Source organism: Salmo salar, chromosome ssa03 (genome assembly GCF_905237065.1).
Source record: "Salmo salar chromosome ssa03, Ssal_v3.1, whole genome shotgun sequence".
Taxonomy (NCBI): Eukaryota; Metazoa; Chordata; class Actinopteri; order Salmoniformes; family Salmonidae; genus Salmo; species Salmo salar.
The window spans coordinates 88,087,830-88,105,639 of NC_059444.1; the positions used below are offsets into that span (position 1 = coordinate 88,087,830).

Below are 17,810 nucleotides of genomic sequence, written 5' to 3' on the forward strand. Positions count from 1 at the left end.
GCAGTGGGGCTCTAATGAAACAGGACAGACTGTTGGGACTGGGGGGCTCTAATAGAACAGGACAGACTGTTAGTGCGGGGGGCTCTAAAGGAACAGGACAGACTGTTGATGCTGGGGGGGCTCTAATGGAACAGGACAGACTGTTGGGGCTGGGGGTCTCTCTAATGGAACAGGACAGACCTTTGAGGCTGGGGAGCTCTAATGGAACAGGACAGACTGTTGGGACTGGGGGGGGCTCTAATGGAACAGGACAGACTGTTGGGACTGTGGGCTCTAATGGAACAGGACAGACTGTTGGGACTGGGGGCTCTAATGGAAAAGGACAGACTGTTGGGGCTGGGGGTCTCTCTAATGGAACAGGACAGACCGTTGAGGCTGGGGGGCTCTAATGGAACAGGACAGACTGTTGGGACTGGGGGGGCTCTAATGGAACAGGACAGACTGTTAGTGCGGGGGGGCTCTAAAGGAACAGGACAGACTGTTGATGCTGGGGGGGCTCTAATGGAACAGGACAGACTGTTGGGGCTGGGGGTCTCTCTAATGGAACAGGACAGACCGTTGAGGCTGGGGGGCTCTAATGGAACAGGACAGACTGTTGGGACTGTGGGCTCTAATGGAACAGGACAGACTGTTGGGACTGGGGGCTCTAATGGAAAAGGACAGACCGTTGATGCTGAGGGGGGGGGCTCTAATGGAACAGGACAGACTGTTGGAACTGGGGGGGCTCTAATGGAACAGGACAGACTGTTGGAGCTGGGGGGCTCTCTAATGGAACAGGACAGACTGTTGGTGCTGGGGGGGGCTCTAATGGAACAGGACAGACTGTTGGTGCTGGGGGGCTCTAAATGAACATGACAGACTGTTGGTGCTGGGAGGCTCTAATAGAACAGGACAGACTGTTGGTGCTAGGGGGGCTCTAATGGAACAGGACAGACTGTTGGTGCTGGGGGGCTCTAATAGAACTTGACAGACTGTTGGTGCTATGGGGGCTCTAATGGAACAGGACAGACTGTTGGTGCTGGTGGGCTCTAAAGGAACAGGACTGACTGTTGGAACTGGGGGCTCTAATGGAACAGGACAGACTGTTGGTGGTGGTGGGATCTAATGGAACAGGATGGACTGTTGGGACTGTGGGCTCTAATGGAACAGGACAGACTGTTGGGACTGGGGGCTCTAATGGAACAGGACAGACTGTTGGGACTGGGGGGGCTCTAATGGAACAGGACAGACTGTTGATGCTGGCGGGGCTCTAATGGAACAGGACAGACTGTTGGGGCTGGGGTCTCTCTAATGTGAAAGGACAGACTGTTGATGCTGGGGGATTCTAATAGAACAGGACAGACTGTTGATGCTGGGGGGCTCTCTAATGGAACAGGACAGAATGTTGGAACTGGGGGGCTCTAATGGAACAGGACAGATTGTTGGGGCTGGGGGGCTCTCTAATGGAACAGGACAGACTGTTGGTGCTGTGGGGCTCTAATGGAACAGGACAGATTGTTGGGACTGGGGGGGTCTCTAATAGAACAGGACAGACTGTTGGTGCTGGGGGCTCTAAAGGAAAAGGACAGACTGTTGATGCTGGGGGGTCTCTAATGGAACAGGACAGACTGTTGGGGCTGGGGGTCTCTCTAATGGAACAGGACAGACCGTTGAGGCTGGGGGGCTCTAATGGAACAGGACAGACTGTTGGGACTGGGGGGGCTCTAATGGAACAGGACAGACTGTTTGGACTGTGGGCTCTAATGGAACAGGACAGACTGTTGGGACTGGGGGCTCTAATGGAAAAGGACAGACTGTTGGGGCTGGGGGGTCTCTCTAATGGAACAGGACAGACCGTTGAGGCTGGGGGGCTCTAATGGAACAGGACAGACTGTTGGGACTGGGGGGGCTCTAATGGAACAGGACAGACTGTTAGTGCGGGGGGGCTCTAAAGGAACAGGACAGACTGTTGATGCTGGGGGGCTCTAATGGAACAGGACAGACTGTTGGGGCTGGGGGTCTCTCTAATGGAACAGGACAGACCGTTGAGGCTGGGGGGCTCTAATGGAACAGGACAGACTGTTGGGAATGTGGGCTCTAATGGAACAGGACAGACTGTTGGGACTGGGGGCTCTAATGGAAAAGGACAGACCGTTGATGCTGAGGGGGGGCTCTAATGGAACAGGACAGACTGTTGGAACTGGGGGGGCTCTAATGGAACAGGACAGACTGTTGGAGCTGGGGGGCTCTCTAATGGAACAGGACAGACTGTTGGTGCTGGGGGGGGGCTCTAATGGAACAGGACAGACTGTTGGTGCTGGGGGGCTCTAAATGAACATGACAGACTGTTGGTGCTGGGAGGCTCTAATAGAACAGGACAGACTGTTGGTGCTAGGGGGGCTCTAATGGAACAGGACAGACTGTTGGTGCTGGGGGGCTCTAATAGAACAGGACAGACTGTTGGTTCTAGGGGGGCTCTAATGGAACAGGACAGACTGTTGGTGCTGGTGGGCTCTAAAGGAACAGGACTGACTGTTGGAACTGGGGGCTCTAATGGAACAGGACAGACTGTTGGTGGTGGTGGGATCTAATGGAACAGGATGGACTGTTGGGACTGTGGGCTCTAATGGAACAGGACAGACTGTTGGGACTGGGGGCTCTAATGGAAAAGGACAGACTGTTGGGGTTGGGGGTCTCTCTAATGGAACAGGACAGACCGTTGAGGCTGGGGGGCTCTAATGGAACAGGACAGACTGTTGGGACTGGGGGGGCTCTAATGGAACAGGACAGACTGTTAGTGCGGGGGGCTCTAAAGGAACAGGACAGACTGTTGATGCTGGGGGGGGCTCTAATGGAACAGGACAGACTGTTGGGGCTGGGGGTCTCTCTAATGGAACAGGACAGACCGTTGAGGCTGGGGGGCTCTAATGGAACAGGACAGACTGTTGGGACTGTGGGCTCTAATGGAACAGGACAGACTGTTGGGACTGGGGGCTCTAATGGAAAAGGACAGACCGTTGGTGCTGAGGGGGGGCTCTAATGGAACAGGACAGACTGTTGGAACTGGGGGGGCTCTAATGGAACAGGACAGACTGTTGGAGCTGGGGGGCTCTCTAATGGAACAGGACAGACTGTTGGAGCTGGGGGGCTCTAATGGAACAGGACAGACTGTTGGAGCTGGGGGGCTCTAATGGAACAGGACAGACTGTTGGTGCTGGGGGCTCTAATGGAACAGGACAGACTGTTGGTGCTGGGGGGCTCTAATGGAACAGGACAGACTGTTGGGGCTGGGGGGCTCTAATGGAACAGGACAGACTGTTGGTGCTGGGGGGCTCTAATGGAACAGGACAGACTGTTGGTACTGGGGGGCTCTAATAGAACAGGACAGACTGTTGGTGCTGGGGGCTCTAATGGAACAGGACAGACTGTTGGGACTGGGGGGCTCTAATGGAACAGGACAGACTGTTGGGACTGGGGGGCTCTAATGGAACAGGACAGACTGTTGGGGCTGGGGGGCTCTAATGGAAAAGGACAGACCGTTGATGCTGAGGGGGGGGCTCTAATGGAACAGGACAGACTGTTGGTGCTGGGGGGCTCTCTAATGGAACAGGACAGAATGTTGGAACTGGGGGGCTCTAATGGAACAGGACAGACTGTTGGGGCTGGGGGCTCTAATAGAACAGGACAGACTGTTGATGCTGGGGGGGCTCTAATGGAACAGGACAGACTGTTGGTGCTGGGGGGCTCTAATGGAACAGGACAGAATGTTGGAACTGGGGGGCTCTAATGGAACAGGACAGAATGTTGGAGCTGGGGGGCTCTAATGGAACAGGACAGACTGTTGGATGCTGGGGGCTCTAATGGAACAGGACAGATTGTTGGTGCTGGGGGGGCTCTAAATGGAACAGGACAGACTGTTGGTGCTGGGGGCTCTAATAGAACAGGACAGACTGTTGGTGCTAGGGGCCTCTAATAGAACAGGACAGACTGTTGGTGCTGGGGGGCTCTAATGGAACAGGACAGACTGTTGGTGCTGGGGGGCTCTAATGGAACAGGACAGATTGTTGGAACTGGGGGGGCTCTAATGGAACAGGACAGACTGTTGGTGGTGGTGGGCTCTAATGGAACAGGATAGACTGTTGAAATTCGGGGCTCTAATGGAACATGACCGACAGTTGATGCTGGGGGGGCTCTAATGGAACATGACAGACTGTTGGTGCTGGGGGGCTCTAATGGAACAGGACAGACTGTTGGTGCTGGGGGGCTCTAATAGAACAGGACAGACTGTTGGTGCTGGGGGGCTCTAATAGAACAGGACAGACTGTTGGTGCTGGGGGCCTCTAATAGAACAGGACAGACTGTTGATGCTGGGCGGGCTCTAATGGAACAGGACAGACTGTTGGTGCTGGTGGGCTCTAATGGAACAGGACTGATTGTTGGAACTGGGAGCTCTAATGGAACAGGACAGACTGTTGGTGGTGGTGGGCTCTAATGGAACAGGATAGACTGTTGAAATTCGGGGCTCTAATGGAACATGACAGACTGTTGATGCTGGGGGGGCTCTAATGGAACATGACAGACTGTTGGTGCTGGGGGGCTCTAATGGAACAGGACAGACTGTTGGTGCTGAGGGGCTCTAATGGAACAGGACAGACTGTTGATGCTGGGGGGCTCTAATAGAACAGGACAGAATGTTGGGTCTGGGGGGGCCTCTAAAGGAACAGGACAGACTGTTGGTGCTGGGGGGCTCTCTAATGGAACAGGACAGATTGTTGGGGCTGGGGGGCTCTAATAGAACAGGACAGACTGTTGGTGCTGGGGGCTCTCTAATGGAACAGGACAGACTGTTGGGGCTGGGGGCTCTCTAATGGAACAGGACAGACTGTTGATGCTGGGGGGCTCTAATGGAACAGGACAGACTGTTGGTGCTGGGGGGCTCTAATGGAACAGGACAGATTGTTGGTGCTGGGGGGCTCTAATGGAACAGGACAGACTGTTGGTGCTGTGGGGCTCTAAAGGAACAGGACAGACTGTTGATGCTGGGGGGCTCTAATAGAACAGGACAGACTGTTGGGGCTGGGGGCTCTAATGGAACAGGACAGACTGTTGATGCTGGGGGGCTCTAATGGAACAGGACAGACTGTTGGGACTGGGGGGCTCTAATGGAACAGGACAGACTGTTGGGACTGTGGGCTCTAATGGAACAGGACAGACTGTTGGGACTGGGGGCTCTAATGGAAAAGGACAGACCGTTGATGCTGGGGGGGCTCTAATGGAACAGGACAGACTGTTGGTGCTGGGGGCTCTAATGGAACAGGACAGACTGTTGGTACTGGGGGCTCTAATGGAACAGGACAGATTGTTGGTGCTGGGGGGCTCTCTAATGGAACAGGACAGACTGTTGGTGCTGGGGGGGCTCTCTAATGGAACAGGACAGATTGTTGGGGCTGGGGAGGCTCTCTAATGGAACAGGACAGACTGTTGGTGCTGGGGGCTCTCTAATGGAAAAGGACAGACCGTTGAGGCTGGGGGGCTCTCTAATGGAACAGGACAGACTGTTGATGCTGGAGGGCTCTAATAGAACAGGACAGACTGTTGATGCTGGAGGGGCTCTAATGGAACAGGACAGATTGTTGGTGCTGGGGGCTCTAATGGAACAGGATAGACTGTTGGTGCTGTGGGGCTCTAAAGGAACAGGACAGACTGTTGATGCTGGGGGGGCTCTAATGGAACAGGACAGACTGTTGGGGCTGGGGGTCTCTCTAATGGAACAGGACAGACCGTTGAGGCTGGGGAGCTCTAATGGAACAGGACAGACTGTTGGGACTGGGGGGGCTCTAATGGAACAGGACAGACTGTTGGGACTGTGGGCTCTAATGGAACAGGACAGACTGTTGGGACTGGGGGCTCTAATGGAAAAGGACAGACCGTTGATGCTGAGGGGGGGGCTCTAATGGAACAGGACAGACTGTTGGGTCTGGGGGCTCTAATGGAACAGGACAGACTGTTGGGGCTGGGGGGCTCTAATAGAACAGGACAGACTGTTGGTGCGGGGGGCTCTAAAGGAACAGGACAGACTGTTGATGCTGGGGGGCTCTAATGGAACAGGACAGACTGTTGGGGCTGGGGGTCTCTCTAATGGAACAGGACAGACTGTTGAGGCTGGGGGGCTCTAATGGAACAGGACAGACTGTTGGGGCTGGGGGTCTCTCTAATGGAACAGGACAGACCGTTGAGGCTGGGGGCTCTAATGGAACAGGACAGACTGTTGGGACTGGGGGGCTCTAATGGAACAGGACAGACTGTTTGGACTGTGGGCTCTAATGGAACAGGACAGACTGTTGGGACTGGGGGCTCTAATGGAAAAGGACAGACCGTTGATGCTGAGGGGGGGGGCTCTAATGGAACAGGACAGACTGTTGGAACTGGGGGATCTAATGGAACAGGACAGACTGTTGGGGCTGGGGGCTCTAATAGAACAGGACAGACTGTTGATGCTGGGGGGGCTCTAATGGAACAGAACAGACTGTTGGTGCTGGGGAGGCTCTAATGGAACAGGACAGACTGTTGGAACTGGGGGGGCTCTAATGGAACAGGACAGACTGTTGGAGCTGGGGGGCTCTCTAATGGAACAGGACAGACTGTTGGTGCTGGGGGGGCTCTAATGGAACAGGACAGACTGTTGGTGCTGGGGGGCTCTAAATGAACATGACAGACTGTTGGTGCTGGGGGGCTCTAATAGAACAGGACAGACTGTTGGTGCTAGGGGGGCTCTAATGGAACAGGACAGACTGTTGGGTCTGGGGGCTCTAATGGAACAGGACAGACTGTTGGGACTGGGGGGCTCTAATAGAACAGGACAGACTGTTGGGGCTGGGGGCTCTAATGGAACAGGACAAGACTGTTGGGACTGGGGGCTCTAATGGAAAAGGACAGACCGTTGATGCTGAGGGGGGGGCTCTAATGGAACAGGACAGACTGTTGGGACTGTGGGCTCTAATGGAACAGGACAGACTGTTGGGACTGGGGGCTCTAATGGAAAAGGACAGACCGTTGATGCTGAGGGGGGGGCTCTAATAGAACAGGACAGACTGTTGGTGCTGGGCGGCTCTCTAATGGAACAGGACAGAATGTTGGAACTGGGGGGATCTAATGGAACAGGACAGATTGTTGGGGCTGGGGGCTCTAATAGAACAGGACAGACTGTTGATGCTGGGGGGGCTCTAATGGAACAGGACAGACTGTTGGTGCTGGGGAGGCTCTAATGGAACAGGACAGACTGTTGGAGCTGGGGGGGCTCTAATGGAACAGGACAGACTGTTGGAGCTGGGGGGCTCTAATGGAACAGGACAGACTGTTGGGGCTGGGGGGGCTCTAATGGAACATGACAGACTGTTGGTGCTGGGGGGCTCTAAATGAACATGACAGACTGTTGGTGCTGGGGGGCTCTAATAGAACAGGACAGACTGTTGGTGCTAGGGGGGCTCTAATGGAACAGGACAGACTGTTGGTGCTGGAGGCCTCTAATAGAACAGGACAGACTGTTGATGCTGGGGGGGCTCTAATGGAACAGAACAGACTGTTGGTGCTGGTGGGCTCTAATGGAACAGGACAGATTGTTGGAACTGGGGGTCTCTCTAATGGAACAGGACAGACTGTTGGTGGTGGTGGGCTCTAATGGAACAGGATAGACTGTTGGGACTGGGGGCTCTAATGGAAAAGGACAGACTGTTGATGCTGGGGGGGCTCTAATGGAACAGGACAGACTGTTGGGACTGTGGGCTCTAATGGAACAGGACAGACTGTTGGGACTGGGGGCTCTAATGGAAAAGGACAGACCGTTGATGCTGAGGGGGGGCTCTAATGGAACAGGACAGACTGTTGGAACTGGGGGCTCTAATGGAACAGGACAGACTGTTGGGGCTGGGGGCTCTAATAGAACAGGACAGACTGTTGATGCTGGGGGGCTCTAATGGAACAGGACAGACTGTTGGTGCTGGGGGAGGCTCTAATGGAACAGGACAGACTGTTGGAACTGGGGGGGCTCTAATGGAACAGGACAGACTGTTGGAGCTGGGGGGCTCTCTAATGGAACAGGACAGACTGTTGGTGCTGGGGGGGCTCTAATGGAACAGGACAGACTGTTGGTGCTGGGGGGCTCTAAATGAACATGACAGACTGTTGGTGCTGGGGGGCTCTAATAGAACAGGACAGACTGTTGGTGCTAGGGGGGCTCTAATGGAACAGGACAGACTGTTGGGGCTGGGGGGCTCTAATGGAACAGGACAGACTGTTGAGGCTGGGGGGCTCTAATAGAACAGGACAGACTGTTGGTGCTGGGGGCTCTAATGGAACAGGACAGATTGTTGGAACTGGGGGCTCTAATGGAAAAGGACAGACCGTTGATGCTGAGGGGGGGCTCTAATGGAACAGGACAGACTGTTGGGACTGGTGGGCTCTAATGGAACAGGACAGACTGTTGGGACTGGGGGCTCTAATGGAACAGGACAGACCGTTGATGCTGGGGGGGGCTCTAATAGAACATGACAGACTGTTGGTGCTGGGGGGCTCTAATGGAACAGGACAGAATGTTGGTGCTGGGGGGCTCTAATGGAACAGGACAGACTGTTGGTGCTGGGGGCTCTAATAGAACAGGACAGACTGTTGGTGCTGGGGGGGCTCTAAAGGAACAGGACAGACTGTTGGTGCTGGGGGGGCTCTAATGGAACAGGACAGACTGTTGGGGCTGGGGGCTCTAATGTGAAAGGACAGACTGTTGATGCTGGGGGGGCTCTAATGGAACAGGACAGACTGTTGGTGCTGGGGGGGCTCTAATGGAACAGGACAGACTGTTGGTACTGGGGGCTCTAATAGAACAGGACAGACTGTTGGTGCTGGGGGGGGCTCTAATGGAACAGGACAGACTGTTGGTGCTGGGGGCTCTCTAATGGAACAGGACAGACTGTTGATGCTGGGGGGCTCTAATGGAACAGGACAGACTGTTGGGGCTCGGGGGCTCTAATGGAACAGGACAGACTGTTGGTGCTGGGGGCTCTAAAGGAACAGGACAGACTGTTGGTGCTGGGGGGCTCTAATGGAACAGGACAGACTGTTGGGGCTGGGGGCTCTAATGGAACAGGACAGACTGTTGGGGCTGGGGGCTCTCTAATGGAACAGGACAGACTGTTGGTGCTGGGGGGCTCTAATGGAACAGGACAGACTGTTGGGACTGGGGGGCTCTAATGGAACAGGACAGACTGTTTGGACTGGGGGCTCTAATGGAACAGGACAGACTGTTGGGACTGGGGGCTCTAATGGAAAAGGACAGACCGTTGATGCTAGGGGGGGGCTCTAATGGAACAGGACAGACTGTTGGGACTGGGGGGCTCTAATGGAACAGGACAGACTGTTGGGGCTGGGGGCTCTAATAGAACAGGACAGACTGTTGATGCTGGGGGGCTCTAATGGAACAGAACAGACTGTTGGTGCTGGGGAGGCTCTAATGGAACAGGACAGACTGTTGGGACTGGGGGCTCTAATGGAACAGGACAGACTGTTGGAGCTGGGGGGGGCCTCTAATGGAACAGGACAGACTGTTGGTGCTGGGGGGGCTCTAATGGAACAGGACAGACTGTTGGTGCTGGGGGGCTCTAAATGAACATGACAGACTGTTGGTGCTGGGGGGCTCTAATGGAACAGGACAGACTGTTGGTGCTGGGGGGGCTCTAATGGAACAGGACAGACTGTTGGGCTGGGGGCTCTAATGGAACAGGACAGACTGTTGGGGCTGGGGGGCTCTAATGGAACAGGACAGACTGTTGGGGCTGGGGGCTCTAATGGAACAGGACAGACTGTTGGGACTGGGGGCTCTAATGGAAAAGGACAGACCGTTGATGCTGAGGGGGGGCTCTAATGGAACAGGACAGACTGTTGGGACTGTGGGCTCTAATGGAACAGGACAGACTGTTGGGGCTGGGGGGCTCTAATGGAAAAGGACAGACCGTTGATGCTGAGGGGGGGGGCTCTAATGGAACAGGACAGACTGTTGGGGCTGGGGGCTCTAATGGAACAGGACAGAATGTTGGAACTGGGGGCTCTAATGGAACAGGACAGATTGTTGGGGCTGGGGGCTCTAATGGAACAGGACAGACTGTTGGTGCTGGGGGGGCTCTAATGGAACAGGACAGACTGTTGGTGCTGGGGAGGCTCTAATGGAACAGGACAGACTGTTGGAGCTGGGGGTCTCTAATGGAACAGGACAGACTGTTGGTGCTGGGGGGCTCTAATGGAACAGGACAGACTGTTGGTGCTGGGGGGCTCTAAATGAACATGACAGACTGTTGGTGCTGGGGGCTCTAATAGAACAGGACAGACTGTTGGTGCTAGGGGGGCTCTAATGGAACAGGACAGACTGTTGGTGCTGGAGGCCTCTAATAGAACAGGACAGACTGTTGATGCTGGGGGGGCTCTAATGGAACAGGACAGACTGTTGGTGCTCTTGGGCTCTAATGGAACAGGACTGATTGTTGGAACTGGGGGCTCTAATGGAACAGGACAGACTGTTGGTGGTGGTGGGCTCTAATGGAACAGGATAGACTGTTGAAATTCGGGGCTCTAATGGAACAGGACAGACTGTTGGGGCTGGGGTCTCTCTAATGTGAAAGGACAGACTGTTGATGCTGGGGGATTCTAATAGAACAGGACAGACTGTTATTGCTGGGGGGCTCTCTAATGGAACAGGACAGACTGTTGGTGCTGGGGGGCTCTCTAATGGAACAGGACAGATTGTTGGGGCTGGGGAGGCTCTCTAACAGAACAGGACAGACTGTTGGTGCTGGGGGCTCTCTAATGGAAAAGGACAGACCGTTGAGGCTGGGGGCTCTCTAATGGAACAGGACAGACCGTTGATGCTGGAGGGCTCTAATAGAACAGGACAGACTGTTGATGCTGGAGGGGCTCTAATGGAACAGGACAGATTGTTGGTGCTGGGGGGCTGTAATGGAACAGGATAGACTGTTGGTGCTGTTGGGCTCTAATGAACAAGGACAGACTGTTGGGACTGGGGGGCTCTAATGGAACAGGACAGACTGTTAGTGCGGGGGGGCTCTAAAGGAACAGGACAGACTGTTGATGCTGGGGGGCTCTAATGGAACAGGACAGACTGTTGGGGCTGGGGTTGTCTCTAATGGAACAGGACAGACCGTTGAGGCTGGGGAGCTCTAATGGAACAGGACAGACTGTTGGGACTGGGGGCTCTAATGGAAAAGGACAGACCGTTGATGCTGAGGGGGGGCTCTAATGGAACAGGACAGACTGTTGGGTCTGGGGGGCTCTAATGGAACAGGACAGACTGTTGGGGCTGGGGGGCTCTAATGGAACAGGACAGACTGTTGGTGCGGGGGGCTCTAAAGGAACAGGACAGACTGTTGATGCTGGAGGGGCTCTAATGGAACATGACAGACTGTTGGGGCTGGGGGTCTCTCTAATGGAACAGGACAGACCGTTGAGGCTGGGGGGCTCTAATGGAACAGGACAGACTGTTGCGACTGGGGGGGCTCTAATGGAACAGGACAGACTGTTAGTGCGGGGGGCTCTAAAGGAACAGGACAGACTGTTGATGCTGGGGGGCTCTAATGGAACAGGACAGACTGTTTGGACTGTGGGCTCTAATGGAACAGGACAGACTGTTGGGACTGGGGGCTCTAATGGAAAAGGACAGACCGTTGATGCTGAGGGTGGGGGGCTCTAATGGAACAGGACAGACTGTTGGGACTGGAGGCTCTAATGGAACAGGACAGACTGTTGGGGCTGGGGGCTCTAATAGAACAGGACAGACTGTTGGTGCTGGGGGGGGCTCTAATGGAACAGAACAGACTGTTGGTGCTGGGGAAGCTCTAATGGAACAGGACAGACTGTTGGAACTGGGCGGGCTCTAATGGAACAGGACAGACTGTTGGAGCTGGGGGGCTCTCTAATGGAACAGGACAGACTGTTGGTGCTGGGGGGGCTCTAATGGAACAGGACAGACTGTTGGTGCTGGGGGCTCTAAATGAACATGACAGACTGTTGGTGCTGGGGGGGCTCTAATGGAACAGGACAGACTGTTGGTGCTAGGGGGGCTCTAATGGAACAGGACAGACTGTTGGGTCTGGGGGCTCTAATGGAACAGGACAGACTGTTGGGACTGGGGGGCTCTAATAGAACAGGACAGACCGTTGATGCTGAGGGGGGGGCTCTAATGGAACAGGACAGACTGTTGGGTCTGGGGGCTCTAATGGAACAGGACAGACTGTTGGGGCTGGGGGCTCTAATAGAACAGGACAGACTGTTAGTGAGGGGGGCTCTAAAGGAACAGGACAGACTGTTGATGCTGGAGGGGCTCTAATGGAACATGACAGACTGTTGGGGCTGGGGGTCTCTCTAATGGAACAGGACAGACTGTTGAGGCTGGGGGGCTCTAATGGAACAGGACAGACTGTTGCGACTGGGGGGGCTCTAATGGAACAGGACAGACTGTTGGTGCGGGGGGGCTCTAAAGGAACAGGACAGACTGTTGATGCTGGGGGGCTCTAATGGAACAGGATAGACTGTTGGTGCTGGGGGGGGCTCTAATGGAACAGGACAGACTGTTTGGACTGTGGGCTCTAATGGAACAGGACAGACTGTTGGGACTGGGGGCTCTAATGGAAAAGGACAGACCGTTGATGCTGAGGGTGGGGGGGCTCTAATGGAACAGGACAGACTGTTGGGACTGGAGGCTCTAATGGAACAGGACAGACTGTTGGGGCTGGGGGCTCTAATAGAACAGGACAGACTGTTGATGCTGGGGGGGCTCTAATGGAACAGAACAGACTGTTGGTGCTGGGGAAGCTCTAATGGAACAGGACAGACTGTTGGAACTGGGCGGGCTCTAATGGAACAGGACAGACTGTTGGAGCTGGGGGCTCTCTAATGGAACAGGACAGACTGTTGGTGCTGGGGGGGCTCTAATGGAACAGGACAGACTGTTGGTGCTGGGGGGCTCTAAATGAACATGACAGACTGTTGGTGCTGGGGGGCTCTAATAGAACAGGACAGACTGTTGGTGCTAGGGGGGCTCTAATGGAACAGGACAGACTGTTGGGTCTGGGGGCTCTAATGGAACAGGACAGACTGTTGGGACTGGGGGGCTCTAATAGAACAGGACAGACTGTTGGGGCTGGGGGCTCTAATGGAACAGGACAGACTGTTGATGCTGGGGGGCTCTCTAATGGAACAGGACAGAATGTTGGAACTGGGGGGCTCTAATGGAACAGGACAGATTGTTGGGGCTGGGGGGGCTCTCTAATGGAACAGGACAGACTGTTGGTGCTGGGGGGCTCTCAAATGGAACAGGACAGATTGTTGGGGCTGGGGAGGCTCTCTAATAGAACAGGACAGACTGTTGGTGCTGGGGGCTCTCTAATGGAAAAGGACAGACCGTTGAGGCTGGGGGCTCTCTAATGGAACAGGACAGACCGTTGATGCTGGAGGGCTCTAATAGAACAGGACAGACTGTTGATGCTGGAGGGGCTCTAATGGAACAGGACAGATTGTTGGTGCTGGGGGGCTCTAATGGAACAGGATAGACTGTTGGTGCTGTGGGGCTCTAATGAAACAGGACAGACTGTTGGGACTGGGGGGCTCTAATAGAACAGGACAGACTGTTAGTGCGGGGGGCTCTAAAGGAACAGGACAGACTGTTGATGCTGGGGGGGCTCTAATGGAACAGGACAGACTGTTGGGGCTGGGGGTCTCTCTAATGGAACAGGACAGACCGTTGAGGCTGGGGAGCTCTAATGGAACAGGACAGACTGTTGGGACTGGGGGGGCTCTAATGGAACAGGACAGACTGTTGGGACTGTGGGCTCTAATGGAAAAGGACAGACTGTTGGGACTGGGGGCTCTAATGGAAAAAGACAGACCGTTGATGCTGAGGGGGGGGCTCTAATGGAACAGGACAGACTGTTGGATCTGGGGGCTCTAATGGAACAGGACAGACTGTTGGGGCTGGGGGCTCTAATAGAACAGGACAGACTGTTAGTGCGGGGAGGCTCTAAAGGAACAGGACAGACTGTTGATGCTGGGGGGCTCTAATGGAACAGGACAGACTGTTAGTGCAGGGGGCTCTAAAGGAACAGGACAGACTGTTGATGCTGGGGGGGCTCTAATGGAACAGGACAGACTGTTGGGGCTGGGGGTCTCTCTAATGGAACAGGACAGACCGTTGAGGCTGGGGAGCTCTAATGGAACAGGACAGACTGTTGGGACTGGGGGGGCTCTAATGGAACAGCACAGACTGTTGGGACTGTGGGCTCTAATGGAACAGGACAGATTGTTGGGACTGGGGGCTCTAATGGAAAAGGACAGACCGTTGATGCTGAGGGGGGGGCTCTAATGGAACAGGACAGACTGTTGGCTGGGGGGGCTCTAATGGAACAGGACAGACTGTTGGGGCTGGGGGCTCTAATAGAACAGGACAGACTGTTAGTGCGGGGGCTCTAAAGGAACAGGACAGACTGTTGATGCTGGGGGGGCTCTAATGGAACAGGACAGACTGTTGGGGCTGGGGGTCTCTCTAATGGAACAGGACAGACCGTTGAGGCTGGGGGGCTCTAATGGAACAGGACAGACTGTTGGGGCTGGGGGTCTCTCTAATGGAACAGGACAGACCGTTGAGGCTGGGGGCTCTAATGGAACAGGACAGACTGTTGTGACTGGGGGGGCTCTAATGGAACAGGACAGACTGTTTGGACTGTGGGCTCTAATGGAACAGGACAGACTGTTGGGACTGGGGGCTCTAATGGAAAAGGACAGACCGTTGATGCTGAGGGGGGGGCTCTAATGGAACAGGACAGACTGTTGGAACTGGGGGCTCTAATGGAACAGGACAGACTGTTGATGCTGGGGGGCTCTAATGGAACAGAACAGACTGTTGGTGCTGGGGAGGCTCTAATGGAACAGGACAGACTGTTGGAACTGGGGGGGCTCTAATGGAACAGGACAGACTGTTGGAGCTGGGGGCTCTCTAATGGAACAGGACAGACTGTTGGTGCTGGGGGGGCTCTAATGGAACAGGACAGACTGTTGGTGCTGGGGGGCTCTAAATGAACATGACAGACTGTTGGTGCTGGGGGGCTCTAATAGAACAGGACAGACTGTTGGTGCTAGGGGGGCTCTAATGGAACAGGACAGACTGTTGGGTCTGAGGGCTCTAATGGAACAGGACAGACTGTTGGGACTGGGGGGCTCTAATAGAACAGGACAGACTGTTGGGGCTGGGGGCTCTAATGGAACAGGACAGACTGTTGGGACTGGGGGCTCTAATGGAAAAGGACAGACCGTTGATGCTGAGGGGGGGCTCTAATGGAACAGGACAGACTGTTGATGCTGGATCTCTAATGGAACAGGACAGAATGTTGGGACTGGGGGGCTCTAATGGAAAAGGACAGATTGTTGGGGCTGGGGGCTCTAATGGAACAGGACAGACTGTTGATGCTGGGGGGGCTCTAATGGAACAGGACAGACTGTTGGGGCTGGGGGCTCTAATAGAACAGGACAGACTGTTGGTGCTGAGGGGCTCTAATGGAACAGGACAGACTGTTGGGACTGGGGGGGGCTCTAATGGAACAGATCAGACTGTTAGTGCGGGGGGCTCTAAAGGAACAGGACAGACTGTTGATGCTTGGGGGTCTCTAATGGAACAGGACAGACTGTTGGGGCTAGGGGTCTCTCTAATGGAACAGGACAGACCGTTGTGGCTGGGGAGCTCTAATGGAACAGGACAGACTGTTGGGACTGGGGGGGCTCTAATGGAACAGGACAGACTGTTGGGACTGTGGGCTCTAATGGAACAGGACAGACTGTTGGGACTGGGGGCTCTAATGGAAAAGGACCGACCGTTGATGCTGAGGGGGGGGCTCTAATGGAACAGGACAGACTGTTGGGTCTGGGGGCTCTAATGGAACAGGACAGACTGTTGGGGCTGGGGGCTCTAATAGAACAGGACAGACTGTTGGTGCTGAGGGGCTCTAATGGAACAGGACAGACTGTTGGGACTGGGGGGGGCTCTAATGGAACAGGACAGACTGTTGGGACTGTGGGCTCTAATGGAACAGGACAGACTGTTGGGACTGGGGGCTCTAATGGAAAAGGACAGACCGTTGATGCTGAGGGGGGGCTCTAATGGAACAGGACAGACTGTTGGGACTGGGGGGCTCTAATGGAACAGGACAGACTGTTGGGGCTGGGGGCTCTAATAGAACAGGACAGACTGTTGATGCTGGGGGGGCTCTAATGGAACAGAACAGACTGTTGGTGCTGGGGAGGCTCTAATGGAACAGGACAGACTGTTGGAACTGGGGGGGCTCTAATGGAACAGGACAGACTGTTGGAGCTGGAGGGCTCTCTAATGGAACAGGACAGACTGTTGGTGCTGGGGGGGCTCTAATGGAAAAGGACAGACTGTTGGTGCTGGGGGCTCTAAATGAACATGACAGACTGTTGGTGCTGGGGGGCTCTCTAATGGAACAGGACAGACCGTTGATGCTGGAGGGCTCTAATAGAACAGGACAGATTGTTGATGCTGGAGGGGCTCTAATGGAACAGGACAGATTGTTGGTGCTGGGGGGCTCTAATGGAACAGGATAGACTGTTGGTGCTGTGGGGCTCTAATGAAACAGGACAGACTGTTGGGACTCTGGGGCTCTAATAGAACAGGACAGACTGTTAGTGCTGGGGGCTCTAAATGAACAGGACAGACTGTTAGTGCGGGGGGCTCTAAAGGAACAGGACAGACTGTTGATGCTGGGGGGCTCTCTAATGGAACAGGACAGACTGTTGGTGCTGGGGGGGCTCTAATGGAACAGGACAGAATGTTGGTGCTTGGGGGGCTCTCTAATGGAACAGGACAGACTGTTGGGACTGGGGGGCTCTAATGGAACAGGACAGACTGTTGAGACTGGGGGGCTCTAATGGAACAGGACAGACTGTTGGTGCTGGGGGGGCTCTCTAATGGAACAGGACAGACTGTTGATGCTGGGGGGGCTCTAATGGAACAGGACAGACTGTTGATGCTGGGTGGGCTCTAATGGAACAGGACGGAATGTTGGTGCTGTGGGGCTCTAATGGAACAGGACAGACTGTTGGGGCTGGGGGCTCTCTAATGGAACAGGACAGACTGTGTGTGCTGGGGGGCTCTCTAATGGAACATGACAGACTGTTGGTGCTGTGGGGCTCTCTAATGGAACAGGACAGACTGTTGGTGCTGGGGGCTCTCTAATGGAACAGGACAGACTGTTGGTGCTGGGAGGGGGCTCTAATGGAACAGGACAGACTGTTGGAACTGGTGGCTCTAATGGAACAGGACAGACTGTTGATGCTGGGGGTCTCTAATGGAAAATGACAGACTGTTGGTGCTGGGGGGGCTCTAATGGAACAGGACAGACTGTTGGTGCTGGGTGGCTCTATAATGGAACAGGACAGACTGTTGGGACTGGGGGGGCTCTAATGGAACAGGACAGACTGTTGGGGCTGGGGGCTCTAATGGAACAGGACAGACTGTTGGGACTGGGGGGCTCTAATGGAACAGGACAGACTGTTGGGACTGTGGGCTCTAATGGAACAGGACAGACTGTTGGGACTGGGGGCTCTAATGGAAAAGGACAGACCGTTGATGCTGAGGGGGGGGGGCTCTAATGGAACAGGACAGACTGTTGGGACTGGGGGCTCTAATGGAACAGGACAGACTGTTGGGGCTGGGGGCTCTAATAGAACAGGACAGACTGTTGATGCTGGGGGGGCTCTAATGGAAC

At 54.8% G+C, this 17,810-nt stretch overlaps 1 protein-coding gene across 1 annotated transcript in view; it reads left to right on the forward strand.

The window, feature by feature from the left end:
* LOC106606387 (protein HID1) overlaps window positions 1–17,810 on the forward strand; it is a 106,592-nt gene that overhangs the window by 16,078 nt on the left and 72,704 nt on the right. The window lies entirely within an intron of this gene.